General features: G+C 44.8%; 1 protein-coding gene and 1 long non-coding RNA gene across 2 annotated transcripts in view; one reads left to right on the top strand and one right to left on the bottom strand.

Moving 5' to 3' along the window:
* bub1 (BUB1 mitotic checkpoint serine/threonine kinase) overlaps positions 1-15,589 on the bottom strand; it is a 71,495-nt gene that overhangs the window by 23,260 nt on the left and 32,646 nt on the right. The window lies entirely within an intron of this gene.
* The window catches only part of LOC119418691, a 1,521-nt gene continuing 1,039 nt past the window's right edge, over positions 15,108-15,589 (top strand). Inside the window, exon 1 of the long non-coding RNA XR_005187211.1 lies at positions 15,108-15,131. This is a non-coding gene — a long non-coding RNA (uncharacterized LOC119418691). The remainder of the gene's footprint in view (positions 15,132-15,589) is intronic.

Genomic DNA, 15,589 nt, shown 5'->3' on the forward strand with positions numbered 1-15,589 from the left:
GTCCTGTGAGCTGCTGGCTCTCAGAAACTGGTCCTGTGAGGTGCTGGTTCTGGATCTGCCGGACCTCTTCCTGTCAGTGTCCACTGGACTCAAACCTACACCTTCAGTTTTGATTGATGCTTGAATTTCAATAATAAACTGTAAAATGATGGTTTTAAATGTTGTCACTGGTACACGTCATACATACTTTATATCTCGTCTGTTGAAATCAGGTCTCTCTTTAAAAGAGTCCTCGAGGCTCAATGAGATTACCTGTCTAAATAAAGGTTGAATGAATGAAAGAGTCTTTGAGGCTCAATGAGGTTACCTGTCTAAATAAAGGTTGAATAAATTAATGGGTCTTTGAGGCTCAATGGGATTACCTGTCTAAATAAAGGTTGAATGAAAATAACTTTAAAGCAGTTCAGTCCCAGGAAACACAAGAAAATAATAAAATTAAATATTCTGTCAGAGCTGAAGCAACAACAGAGCTTTCACCTAAAAGAACAAGTTAATTAAAATTCTAATTAGCGCATTAAATACATTAAACCTCTTTTTGGAGAACAGCCAAAGGATTTCTTGTTAAAAACCGAACCGGTCCGGTCGCGTTACTCACAGAAAACAGAACTTCAGTTTAACTTGGGGACGTTTAAAGAAGATGAAACCTATTTTAAAAATTATAAAACAGGTTGTTTTTCTTGACAAAACGCTTTTCTGCTCCTCATTCTGGGACTTCAGTCCGCTGAAGCTGAACTTTAACGCTTCCGTGTTTTGGTCAGCTGACTGGGTTACCCGGATGTTCCTGTGACGTCACTGATCGCCATCAGAGGGCGGTGTTCCTCCACCACGAGCCAAACACCAGGAAATTATTATTTTTTATGACAATAATTAGACTATAATGCAGTCATTAAAGACAAGAATAGTAAATAGTTGTTTACTCACAAACAATAATTGTAGCTCCAACTTTAGCTGATTCCTGAAGAGCTGCTAGCTGAACATTGTGTGATGAGCCGAAGGATCAGGTCTTTGATGGACTTCTGGTTCCTCCACAAAATTTTCTGCTGGAAAGTTTTAACACCAAATTTACAGAACAAATTAATGTTTTATCTTTTCAAACTGTTATCTTCAGAAACTTTTTTTTTTTTTACAGAAGACTAAAAATAATTTATTGGTCGTGTTGTTTTTGTTTATGTGTCCCACATCTTTAACCTGTCCATAAGACAACCCTTAACAAAATGTAGTACATTTGAAGTTTATTTTTGCAAGTATACTTTAAGTCAAGTATAAGTATATCAAGTATACTACACACCATACTTGTAGTGTACTAGAAGTATACTGACTTAATACTTGTTTGGACTAAATTGGGACATTTTTATACGATTTTTAAGTATATCAAATAAAGTTTATAAAAAGTAAACATCAAGTACACTTCCTCATTTTTTGTGTAAAATAAGTATACACTTAAATAAACTACTTTTTACTAAGGGAAAACTCCATCCAGACACTTGAAAACAGCCTTTGTTCTTCCTTTGCTGAAGGGAGGAGACCCCCCCTCACTGAACAACTATGGACCAATCTCTAAACTCTGTATTTTAGCCAAGGTTCTAGAAAAACTGATAAACTCTCAAATCAAAAATGACCTGGACTCATTTAACATCTTACCTCCACATCAATCTGGTTTCAGGAAACAACACAGCACAACCACTGCTTCACTGAAGGTTCTTAATGATGTTGTTGAAGCACTGGATGCTAAGGATTATTGTGCTGCACTTTTCTTAGACCTGTCTAAAGATTCTGACTCTGTGGATCAGAACATCTTGTGTCATAAACTCTCAGAAACTGGTTTCTCAGAACACACCATTGGTTGGTTCTCTAACTATCTCTCAGACCGGAGGCAATGTGTTCAACATAATGGTACTTCCTCCAGTTATTTAACAGTCAACAATGGTGTACCACAAGGCTCAGTCTTAGGACCCACTCTCTTTACAATCTACATAGGTAATGTAGGTCAGATCATCCCTGAAGCATCCATAAATTTCTATGCTGATGACACAGTTGGTTATTGTCGAGCTAAAACTGTTGCTAAGGCTTTCCAGCTTTTACAATCCACCTCTGACATCATCCAGACTGATTTGTTTCGCCTCAAACTTGTCTTAAATGCAGATAAAACCAAACGGATGCGTTTTTCAAACAGGAAGTTGGTCCCAGCAGTTCTTCCTCTGATTTTATCCTCAAATGATGTCCCCATTGAGTTTGTTGATTCCTATAAATATTTGGGTATCTTGGTCGACTCACATCTCTCTTTTAAGCTCCATGTGGAAAACTTGGTAAAGAAACTGAAAGTTAAACTGGGTTTCTTTTTCAGAAACAGATCCTGTCTAACTCTGAACCCTGAGGAACACCTTGTATCTGTGACTTTCCTTCCCTCCATTGATCACGGTGACATTATTTACATGAACGCTCCTACAAGAACCTGCAGATGTTGGATGCTGCAGATGTTGGATGCTGCAGATGTTGGATGCTGCAGATGTTGGATGCTGCAGATGTTGGATGCTGTCTGTCATGGTGCACTAAGATTCATAACTGGCTGTAACTACCGTACCCACCACTGCACCCAGTATCCACTGGTTAACTGGTCACCATTAACTTCACACAGACTCTCTCACTGGTACATTTTCATCTTTAAATCACTTCCTGGTCTGCTGCCTTCATACATCTCCTCCTACATGTCTCTGCGTGAGTGCAGCTACAGCGTGCGCTCTCAGGACATCATTACCTGCAGTGTTCCCTCAGTGAGGACTGAACTAGACAAAAGGGCCTTCTCCTACTCCGCTCCTGTTTCCTGGAATATCTTGTAAAAACATCTGAAGCTCTCGACCTTTGACCTCTCTAAGTGGCTTCTAACATCTGATAAGTTCCTGGAAGAACCAACGCAGACGTGTTCCTGTTTTTAGTATTTTACACCACCTTACAATCTAGCTGTTTTTTCACTACTTTTCTTTTTAATTTTCCTTTTAAGTAACATTTTATTTTCACTTGTTAAAAAAAATTAAATTTGTACGCATCCTTTATGATTGTCTATTGTTGTCATCACTCTTTGTTAAATCAGGTCTGTGTCGTAAATGAGTCCTGGAGGCTCAATGGAACTAACCTGTAGAAATAAAGGTTGAATTAATGTTTGTATGTTCCATAAACTCCTGTAACTTTAAAGGTCAAAGATTGTTTGTTTCAACTTCAGAAACATCCAGCCATTATCTTTACCCGCTTATTCCTTTTTGGGTTGCGGGGGTCACTGGTGCCCATGTCCAGCAATCACTGTGCGAGAGGCGGGACAGGTCTCCAGTCCATCACAGGGACACCTGGGGACAATTTAGAGTCACCATTCAGCCTAACATGCATGTTTTTGGTCTGTGGGAGGAAACTGGAGTACCTGGAGAAAATCCACACAGCACAGAGAGAACATGCAAAGTCCAACCAGAAAGATCACAGCTGGGATTTGAACCGGACACCTGCTTGCTGAGAGGCAGCAGATCTACCAGTTGTGCCAAAGTGCTGCTCAACTTTAGAAACAGAAAAAAATCTGTTTATCAAACTAATTTTGTTTTCAGTTTAATTTTCCTTCCTTTTTTGTGAAGAACTGGATTTTCAGTGGCACGGTGACGCATTGGGTAGAGCTGCTGCCTCTCAGCAAGAAGGTCGTTGGTTCAAATCCCTGCCAGGGGCTTTTCTGGGTGGAGTTTGCATGTTCTCTCCGTGCTGCGTGGGTTTTCTCTGTGTACTTGGGTTTCCTCCCACAGACCAAAAACATGCATGCTAGGCTGACTGGTAACTCTGAATTGTCCCTAGGTGTCTCTGTGATGGGCTGGAGACCTGTTCAGATGTCCCCCATGTCTCGAACAGTGACTGCTGGACATGGATGCCCAGTTAATACAACAAGCCAAACCTAAATCTGATCCCAGACCTGCAGTTCTTTTCTGGCTGCTCTGTGTTTGGACTCTGATACCGCCATTAGTTCTGTGTGGGCCCGGCTACAATAAGACTCTGTGTGGCTGCAGGGGGGGGGGGGGGGCAGAGAGTCGGGTCAAACCACCCTGGGAGAGCAAGCCTGGGAAAACCAGGGGAGGGTGGACAATCCAACTTGAGGAGGAGAGGAGACAAGTCTTGAAGGACAACTAAAGACACAAATCTGTCCAACAACTGATCTGAGACTCAGAGCAGCAGATCTGACAAAGATTCAGGACTTTAATCAGGAAAATATTCATGGATTGCAGGGACAGAGACAGGGACAGAGATAGAGACATGAACAAAAGAGAGACAGAGAGAGAAACAGAGACAGGGACAGAGAGAGAGAGAGGGACAGAGATATGAACAAATAGAGGGACAGAGAGAGAAACAGAGACAGGGACAGAGAGAGAGAGGGACAGAGACATGAACAAATAGAGGGACAGGGACAGAGAGAGAAACAGAAATGGACAGATACATAGAGACAGGGACAGGAGTAACAGAAATGACAGATAAAAGAACAACAGCTAAAGGCTAAAAGTAGCATTAAAATATGATGGAGATGTAAAGGTCACAGATGTTTTCCACTTACTAATGTCAAATGTTAGATAAGCATGTCTGTGCGTTGTTAGAGTTGTTTTGTCTGGGCGAGCTGGAGCCTGCAGGAGCAGGTGCACCTGATAAACTTCAACGCCACTAAACTGGAAAACAAAGTTATCTTGACCTTGCCTCTGTCTGATGACCATTATAAAATGATACTTCCTTATACTGCCTATGAGCAGAACTTGTGATCTGGACATGATGCAGCATCCTGTATGCTAGTTTTCAGCTTGCAAGATTAAACCTGGGCAAAAAAGATATTTTCCTTTGCTGTGTGGCTTATTTATCCATCCATACATACATTATCTTTCACTTGTTCAGAAGTTGGGTCTCGGGGGCAGCAGCTTGAGCAGGGAGGCCCAGACATCTCTTTCCACAGCCTCTTCCAGTTCTTCTGGGAGAATTCCAAGGCGTTCCCAGGCCAACCGAAAGACATAGTCTCTCCAGCGTGTCCTGGGTCTTCCCCAGGGTCTCCTCTCAGTTGGACATGCCTGAAGCACCTCTCTAGCGAGGTGCCCAGGGAGCATCCTTACCAGATGCCTGAACCACTTCAACTGGCTCCTCTCGACGTGGAGGAGTAGCAGTTCTACTCAAGAGTCTCCTGATAACTGAACTTCTCACCCTGTCTCTAAGGGAGAGTCCAGCTACCCTGCAGAGGAAACTCATTTCAACCTCCTGTATCCACAATCTCGTTCTTTCAGTCACTACCCAGAGCTCATGACCATAGGTGAGGGAAGGAACATAGACCGACCGGTAAACAGAGAGCTTTGCCTTACAGCTCAGTTCTCTCTTCACCACAATGGACTGGTACAGAGTCTGAAAACTGCAGATACTACACCAATCCATCTGTCAATCTCACGCTTCACTCTTCCCTCACTCCTGAACAAAACCCCAAGATACTTGAACTCCTCCACTTGAGGCAGAACCTCACCCTCGTTCTGGAGAGAGCAATCCACATGTTCTGGTTTTGGATCATGTCCTCTGATTTGGAGATGCCGATTCTCATCCCAGCCGCTTCACACTCGGCTGCGAACAGCTCCAGTGAGAGCTGAAGATCACGGCATGATGATGCCAACAGGACCACGTCATCTGCAAAAAGCAGAGATGGAATCCTGAGGCCACTGAACCGGAAACCCTCCAACCATTGGCTGCACCGAGAAGTTCTGTCCATGAAAGTTATGAACAGAATCTGTGACAATGGGCAGCCCTCGCGGAGTCCAACTCCCACCCTGAGGGGGTCCAACTCACTACCCGCAATGAGAACCAAACTCTCGCACCGCTTGTATAGGGACTGAACAGCCCGTAACAATGGACCTCCAATCCCATACTCACAGAGCACCCCCCACAGTGTACCCCGAGGAACATGGTCAAATGCCTTCTCCAAGTCCACAAAACACATGTAGACTGGATGGGCAAACTCCCATGACCCTTCGAGGACCCTAGTGAGGGTAAAGAGCTGATCCAGTGTTCCACGGTCAGGATGGAACCCGCATTGTTCCTCCTGGATCTGAGGTTCGACCAACGATTGGACTCGCTTCTCCAGTACCCCTGAATAGACCTTACCAAGGAGGCTAAGGAAAGTAACGCCCCTATAATTGGAGCACACTCCTCCTTGAATCGCCACCTTATCGTGGTGGAGGAGTTTGTGCACCTGAATGATCCTAGGAGCTATGCTGTTGGGGAAATTAGAATTGCCCCTGGTAGTCTCACAAGGCAGATTGGTTCTAGATGACAGGCCAGACAAAGAGCGATTCAGAAGATTTTTATGGACAAGAAAAAACAAGGAACTCGGTGTACCTTGCCTGGATTACTGGGGCCCCTCCCTGGAGCCAGGCCTGGGGGCAGGACTTGTTGGCGAGCACCTGGTGACCGGGTCTCTACCCATGGGGCCTGGTCGGGCTCAGCTCGAAGGGGCAACATGAGTTTGCCTTCCTGTGGACCCACCACCTGTAGGAAGGGCCATAAAAGTCAGGTGCATGATGCCATGGGCAGTGACCGAAGGCGGGGACCTTGGCGCTCTGACCCTGGCTTACCAAAGCTGGCTCTTGGGACATGGAATGTAACCTCTCTGGAAGGGAAGGAGTCTGAGCTTGTGCACAAGATTGAGATGTATTGACTAGATGTAGTTGGGCTCACCTCGACACACAGCATGGGCTCTGGAACCATTCTCCTTGAGAGGGGCTGGACCTTATTCCACTCTGGAGTTACCCATGGTGAGAGCGTTGAGCTGATGTGGGTCTACTTTTAGCCCCCTGACTTGGGGCCTGTGTGTTGGGGTTTTCCCCGATAGATGAGAGGGTGGCTTCCCTTCGCCTTCGGGTGGGGGGACAAGCTCTGACTGTTGTTTGTGCCTACACACCAAACTGGTCTAATGTCTGGAGAAACCAGTCTAAGGTTTGCAGAAACTGGTCTAATGTCTTGAGAAACTGGTCTAATATCTGGAGAAACCAGTATAATGCCTTAAGAAACTGGACTAAGGTCTGCAGAAACCAGTCTAAGGTTTGCAGAAACTGGTCTAATATCTGGAGAAACAAGTCTTGAGAAACTGGACTAATGTATTTAGAAACCAGTCTAATGTCTGGAGAAACTGGTTTAATGTCTGGAGAAACTGCTTCAGGACTGCTGAAACTGGTCCAAGTGTCAGGATCTGCCAACTGGTGTGTTGAACCCACGTTCAGGAGGATGACAGCAGATTCAAGATAATAGTTGAACACACATTTATTTACAAACACGAAATCAAAGAGCTGACAGGTCAGTTTCTTACTAAGACAGGATGGGAGGCAGAACACAACACCATAGGACAATCCAGAGACAAATGACAAGAGATCAAGGAGCTGAATAGATACACACGCTAACGAGGACAAATGACAGACACCTGCGGTGATTAACATTGAACACAGTTAAAACAAGTGCTGAACACAAGGAGGAGGAACACTGAGAGGTGAATGAAAACATGGGGAAACAGACAAAGACAGGACAAAAACCCAGAGCCCCTACACCAGGACTGCAGAAACCAGTCTAAGGTCTGCAAAAACTGGTCCAGGACTGCAGAAACAGGTACAGGACTGCAGAAACCAGTCTAAGGTTTGCAGAAACTGGTCCAGGACTGCAGAAACAGGTACAGGACTGCAGAAACCAGTCTAAGGTCTGCAGACACTGGTCCAGGACAGGTCTCCAGTCCTCATTAAGTATAATCATGTTTTTGTTTATCTGTTTAATTTTTATAGGTGGGCAGAATGGCCACTCCAAACTGGGTTGGACGTCTCAGATGGAGGACTTTATGTATCTGCGCATCTTGTCCTGAGTGATGGACAAGTTGGGACCTTGTCTTCATTAATGAGGGTGTTGCTCCAGTCGGTCGCAGTGAAGGTCATAGTGAAGGAAAAGTTCATATGAAAGTCAAAGCTCTGGATATACTGCTCAGTCTACGTTCCAACTCTTAGCTGTGTTCATGAGGTCTGGATCAGGACCCAAAGAACCAGATCCTGGTCTTGATAATGGTCTTCCTTCATAGAGTGGGGGCAATCAGCTTTGGACACAGAGTGAGGAGCTCCATCATCTGGGGGGAGGTTTTTCTGTCCCACTGGGAAGCGATCCAGGGTCAGACCCAGAACTCTCTGGAGGTCTTATAGATCTTCTCTGGTATGGAACACCTTGAGGCCCCCAGGAGGATCTGCAGAGGGTCTCTGGGGAAATGGAGACCTGGGTTTCTCTCCTGGACCTGCTGCCTCCTCGACCCAACTCCAGATAAGACATAGAACATGGAGATAAGGAGATACTCGCTTGACAACCGTGGGATCCTTCTCCTGCAAAGCCCCTCGTCTCTGGAGCTCTCTTCCACAGCTCATCCATTACTCTGACTCTCTGCTCTCATTTAAATCCAACCTTAAAACTCACTTTTTCAAACTTTCTTATTCTGTTTAATGTCATTATGTATTTTATCATTATTAGCATTTGATTTTATTGATATCTGTATTTTATTGTTTTATTGTTTTTATATTTCTATTTCTTGTTCGGTGACCTTGAGTGTTTTGAAAGGCGCCTTCAAATAAAATGTATTGTTACTATTATTATTATTATTATTATTATTATTATTATTATTATTATACTCTGTGTTTTGTAAATGTTTGCTGTCTGACATCATTACAGTAAAAAATGTTTAAATCATAAAATGTTGGAATTTAAAAGTCCAAACATTTAATGTTTGAACTTTTAAATTGGACATTGGACATTTATTGTTCTTCAGTCCAGAAGGTGGAAAATGGAGGAAAAGATTCTGACTCCTACTTGAGAAGTTTCCACCCACTGACGCTATGAATGCTGCGTGTCAGAATGGTGCTGCTGAGAACGTGCACGGTGCTGATGTCAGAACGTGCACGGTGTTGAGAACGTGCACGGTGCTGATGTCAGGTGACGGTTCTGTTCGGTCTTGGAGGTGAGGCTGAAGCTGAACAGAACGTCTGAGAGGACAGAGCAGCTCTCACTGCAGACATCAACTCTCACACGTCCCGACATGAGGACACGGGATTCCTTTCGGTGACTGGTCCTGCAGAGGACGGTCAAGATGAAGACATCAGAACCACAGCAACCATGGCTGGACCTGCTCCACAGTACTTTAGGGTTTAAAACCATAAACCTTAGATTCAAGACCACGTGGACATGAGATCCTACAGATTCTCACTCCTGGACTACGTTTAGTTAAGGCCTACCGTCCTATAGAACATTGGAGAGACAATGTCCTGTTGGTTCTGTAGGACCGTGAAGAGACATTGTTCCTGTTGTTCTTATAAAACTGTGTATAGACATTGCCCTGTTGGACATGGAGGAACGTGAAGAGACATAGTTCTATTGGTCCTGTAGAACCATAGAAAGACAATGTCCATTTGGTCCTATAGAACCATGGAGAGACAATGTCCTATTCATCTCACAGGACAATGAAGACACAATGTCTGTTGCTCTCATAGAACCATGGATAGACGTTGACCTGTTGGACATGGAGGACTGTGTCTCCCTGCTTGTCTGAGTCGAAGACAGCTCAAACTCGGTGATGACAGGTATTTTCCCCACCCTGGACTTTAGCGTCCTCGTCTCTGTCGTCTGCTTCAGATTCCTGCGAGTTCCTCCGCGGAGGTGAGAGCGTGTTGACGTGTTTGGAGATTAGAGGTTCAGGTCCGTCCAACACGTCTTCACCTTCCTCACGCTGGGAACCCATCATCATCTTCATCACGTCTCATCAACAGTAAAATATTTGTTCTATGTTTTAAATTTTCTGTCAGAAACATCTGTTTATACGGAGCACACGTTCATTCCTTCAACTTTATTTCTACAGGTTCGTCCCATTGAGCCTCGACGACTCATTTAAAGAGAGTCCTGATTTAACAGAGTGATGACGACAGTGGACAGTTATAAAAAACGCATACAGATTTTTTTTACAAATAAGACGACGAAAAGAAAAGAGTAACAAAAACAGCTAGATTACAAGGCGAATGCAGAAGACTAAAAACACACATGGCCCACGTCAGTTTTATTTTTCAGAACTCCGAGGTTCTAAACTGAAAGTCTGGATTTCTTCAGTTTTTGCTGTGGTTCTGATCGTCTCCTGTCATTTCAACCAAAACTGAATGTAACTATTTCAGTAAAGATGTCGGTCTTCCATGGCTCGGATCATATAAAACACAGACGATAGAAAGTGTTTCTATCTTCAGCAGCTTTTCTTTCATATCCGTCGCGGCGGCCGCTCCACTCGACCTTTATTTAGAGGAGAGGTCAAAGGTCAAGCTGAAACTGATAACGTTGTGTGTTTTTGCCTCAGTCAGCTTCTCAAACGCTCTGGAAGGAAAATAAAGTTCAGGTTTTTTGTCTTTGTTGTCCTGATCGTGACCTGATGGGAGGACTGGAGGGGTCATGTGACAGGAAGGAAGTTGAGCAGCGTCACACCTGTAGGTTGGTAGTATGACGCTACGAGAGGACGTGTCCGTGAGTTTCTTTTGTTGACTTCGTTAGCCACGAGTGTCCATCTGCTCCGACCGGCGGGGTTTGAGAGGACAGGAAGTAGAAACAGACAAACAGAATGACAAGTCCAGGTGTACTTTCTATAGTTTATAATTCTATAGTTTGTATACAGTAGAAGTTTTTGTGTAAAATTTGACAATTTTATGTCTTCCACAGCTCCTTTTCCACATGGTGTCCCCCAGGGCTCAATCCTTGGCCCTCTTTTATTTGCTCTTTACCTACTCCCCCTCAGCTCTGTTTTTAGGAAGCATGGCATTTCATTTCACTTCTATTCTGATTGTTGCCAGATCTATTTTCCCATGGTACAAAACAACAGTCCAGCATCTTCCACACTGCCTCAATGATGTTAAGACGTGGTTTTCTCTTAACTTCCTTAGTCTAAATGAGAAAAAGAGTGACGTTATGATGTTTGGACCGAGTTGGTGTCCCTCTCCCAGTGTAGATCTTGGCTCACTGTCATTTTATCTCAGGGACTGTGTCATCAGTCTGGGGGTGAAGTTTGAGTCTGATTTTAAATTTGAAAAACAGATGAGCAGTGTTCTTCAGAAAAGTTTTTATCAACCAATCTTAGCAAGACCTGACTTGGAGAAATGAATCCATGAGTCTTTTGTCACAGCTCGTCTTGACTGTAATGCTCTGTATCAATGAGACTAACCTATCTAAATAAAGGTTGCATGTGTGCAGGCATTAGTCAGACCTCTCCTGCCCGGCTGCAGCATGTGCAGAGCTCTGCTGCTCGCCTCTTAACTCAAGCCCGTTGGTGCGAGCACATCACTCTCATCCTGGTGTCCCTTCATTGGCTCCCTGTGCACTACATAATTCATTTGAATCTTTTGCTGTTTGTCTTTAAATGTCTGAACAACCTTGTCCCACCAGATCTGTCTGAGCTGCTTCAGCCTTACTGCCCACCCTGATCCCTACGATCAGCTGATCAGCTGCTGCTGACAGTCCCTAAAGGCTGAAGCTCAGAGGTGACAGAGCGTTTACTGTTGCTGCTCCCAGGTTGTGGAGCAACTTACCCTGAGTGTCAGACAAACCGCTTCGCTTCCTCTTTTAAATCTCTTTTATGTAAAAACAAACTTTTAATACGTGATCTGATCTTGTATAGAATCTTAAAACACACCTGCTGTGAACCTGCTACGTGTCTGTTTTTATTGTCTTCATCTATTATTTGTCTTATTGTACAGCACTTTGACTACTCCTGAGGTTTTTAAAATGTGCTATAGAAATAAAGTTGATTGATTGAATGATTGATTGATAGTCCACATGTACTTTCTATAGGAGGAAAGACCAAAAACACGTTAAGGATAGAAAAATAATTACAAATACAAACAGGTTGAGCAGAGTAAGTAAAGACAGTAGCAGAGTGAAAAAGTGTGGTCAGTTTGTCCTCCAGCAGTCTAAGCCTATAGCAGCATAACTAAGGGACAGCTCAGGAAACCCAAGCCGACCCTAACTATAGAATTTATCAAAAAGGGAAGTCTTAAAACTGGACAATGTGTCAGCCTCACGGACAGAAATTGGAAGTTGGTTCCACAAGAGAGGAGCCTGAGAACTGGAAGATCTGCCTCCCATTCTGCTGCTGGAAACTCTAGGAACCACAAGTAAACCTGCAGCCTGAGAGCGACGTGCTCTATTAGGAAAATATGGAACAATAAGATCTGTAATATAAGATGGAGATGGATGTAAGATGGAGCTAGGTTGTTGAGGCCTTTGTAGGTTAGAAGTAAGATTTTGAATTAAATTCTGGATTTGACAGAATAAGGGACTGAGCTGTCCCTTAGTTCTGCTGCTATAGACTTAGACTGCTGGAGGACAAACTGACCACATCTTTTCACTCTGCTACTGTCTCTACTTACTCTGCTCAACCTGTTTTGTATTTGTAATTATTTTTTATATCCTTTACAGCTGTTTTTTGTCTTTTACATAGATGTAGGTGCAGACCTGCACCTAAATCTGGACCTACATTCTGTGTTTGTTTGTTTCTCCTTCCTGTCCTCTCAAACCAGCCGGTCAATGGCCGCTTGTCCTGAGCCTGGTTCTGCTGGAGGTTTCTTCCGGTTAAAAGGGAGATTTTCCTTTCCACTGTTTCCTTTGTGCTTGCTCAGGATGGGAGACTGTGACAAAGTGAAAATTCAGTGGAACTGTATTATATACCTCCATCACTGTGTAGTTCTTAGATCAGATTTGAGTTTTTCTCAGGTGAAACAAAAACTGGGCTCAGCGTCAGCTGGTCGGCCTGCAGCCTCTGAACTGAACTGACCCTCCTGCTGCCCTGGGATCAAAACCATGCCCCATTTGATCTTGACCCCAGAGCAGCAGGACTGTTAAGGACATACACTACATTGCCAAAACTATTTGCTCACCCATCCAAATGATCAGAATCAGGTGGTCCAATCCCTTCCATGGCCACAGGTGTATAAAATGAAGCAGCTAGGCATGCAGACTGTTTTTACAAACATTTGTGAAAGAATGGGTCGCTCTCGGGAGCTCAGTGGATTCCAGTGTGGAACTGATAGGATGCCACCTATGCAACAAATCCAGTCATGAAATTTCCTCACTCCTAAATATTCCACAGTCGACTGTCAGCTGTATTATAAGAAAATGGAAGTGTTTGGGAATGACAACATGAGTTGTCTCCGCAGGGTAGCTGGACTCTCCCTTAGAGACAAGGTGAGAAGTTCAGTTATTCAGGAGAGACTGGGAGTAGAACCGCTGCTCCTCCACGTCGAGAGGAGCCAGTTGAGGTGGTTCGGGCATCTGGTAAGGATGCCCCCTGGGCGCCTCCCTAGAGAGGTACTTCGGGCATGTTCAACTGGGAGGAGACCCCGGGGAAGACCCAGGACACACTGGAGAGACTATGTTTCTCGGTTGGCCTGGGAACGCCTTTGAGTCCTCCCAGAAGAGCTGGAAGAGGCTGTGGAGAGATATGTCTGGACCTCCCTGCTCAACCTGCTGCCCCCGCGACCCGACTTCAGAATAAGCAGAAGATAATGTATGGATGGGAATGACAGCAACTCAGCCACAAAGTGGTAGGCCACGTAAACTGATAGAGCAGGGTCAGGGGATGCTGAAGCGCATAGTGAGAAGAGGTCACCAACTTTCTGCAGAGTCAATCACTACAGACCTCCAAATTTCATGTGGCCTTCAGATTAGCTCAAGGACAGTGCACAGAGAGCTTAATGGAATGGGTTTCCATGGTGGAGCAGCTGCATCCAAGCCATACATCACCAAGTGCAATGCAAAGCGTCAGATGCAGTGGTGTAGAGCACGCTGCCACTGGACTCTAGAGCAGTGGAGGCGCGTTCTCTGGAGTGAAGAATCACGCTTCTCCATCTGGCAATCTGATGGATGAGTCTGGGCTTGGTGGTTGCCAGGAGAACTTGTCTGACTGCATGGTGCCAAGTGTAAAGTTTGGTGGAGGGGGGATTAAGGTGTGGGGTTGTTTTTCAGGAGCTGGGCTTGGCCCCTTAGTTCCAGTGAAAGGAACTCTGACTGCTTCAGCAAACCAAGACATTTTGGACAATTCCATGCTCTCAACTCTGTGGGAACAGTTTGGAGCTGCCCCTTCCTCTTCCAACATGACTGTGCACCAGTGCACAAAGCAAGGCCCATAAAGACATGGATGCAGAGTCTGGTGTGGATGAACTTGACTGGCCTGCACAGAGTCCTGACCTCAACCCAACAGAACACCTTTGGGATGAATTAGAGCAGAGATTGAGAGCCAGGCCTTCTCATCCAACATCAGTATGTGACCTCACTAATAAGCTTCTGGAAGAATGGTCAAAAATCCCCATGAACACACTCCTAAACCTGTGGACAGACTACCAGAAGAGTTGAAGCTGTTCTAGCTGCAAAGGGTGGACCAACGTCATATTGAACCCTGTGGATTAGGAATGGGGTGTCACTTAATCTCATATGTGAGTCAGAGCAGGTGAGCGACTGTATATCTGCAGCTATGGTTCCGTTCCTACACACCACCCCGTCACGCAGACATGCGCCCTGAGACAGTTTTATCAGCAGGACCAGAGAGCTGCACGTGCACATGCATGTGCACGCGTGTGTGTGTGTGTTTTTCCCAGGCTCCGTGGGAAAGAGGAGGAGGACACAGGGACCTTCAGTCCAGGCTGCAGCCGGGACACAGACCCTGTTCCCGGCTGCGGTTCTGAGCCGCTCGGCTGAGCAGCAGGACTCAGTCTGAAGATCTGGTCTTTTTCAGACTTCAGCAGGAAGTGATCGACGTGAGGCCAAGTTTCAACTTTGAAGATGAGAACATGTTTTTCTGCAGAACAAAAAACTTATTTTATTTTCTACTCTGGAAAAAAACGTAACTGTTGGATTTAAAGAAAACTTTCAGATTAGATCCTCACAACGTGATCAGTTTGACCAGTTGGAGGATCCAGTGCACCTGTTCTGATAGCCCTCCCCTCCCAGAGCTCCGGATCAGCCCCCCTTGGCACCATGAAGAGGCCTCATGAGGCCGGCAGCACCGGGGACGAGGACAGCATCGATGTGGACAGAGAAAGCCTGTCTTCAGGGTGAGTCCAACAAACCTGAAGTTGATTAAAATCACAGGAAGTACTTCTACTACAGTAAACACTGCAGTAAAATTACTTTTACTGCAGTAAACACTGCAGGAAGTACTTTTAATTAAATACAGTTTATTTTTGTAGCTCCTATTCACAACAGAAGTCGTCTCAGATCTCTGAACAAAAACATACGTGATGAACTACTGTTAGTAAAACTTCTCTCTCAGAGGAAGAAGTAGATTGTGTCGAATCTTCACTTCATCACAGTCTCTCATCCTGAGCAAGAACAGAGGAGACAGTGGGAAGAAAACACTCCCTTTAGCAGGAAGTAGAGACAGACACAGAATGACAGGTCCAGGTGCACTTTCTATAGTCCAGGTGTACTTTCTACAGTCCAGGTGTACTTTCTATGGTCCAGGAGTACTTTCTATGGTCCAGGAGTACTTTCTATAGTCCAGGAGTACTTT

Source organism: Nematolebias whitei, chromosome 12, assembly GCF_014905685.2.
Source record: "Nematolebias whitei isolate Nwh7 chromosome 12, NemWhi1, whole genome shotgun sequence".
NCBI classification, from domain to species: Eukaryota; Metazoa; Chordata; class Actinopteri; order Cyprinodontiformes; family Rivulidae; genus Nematolebias; species Nematolebias whitei.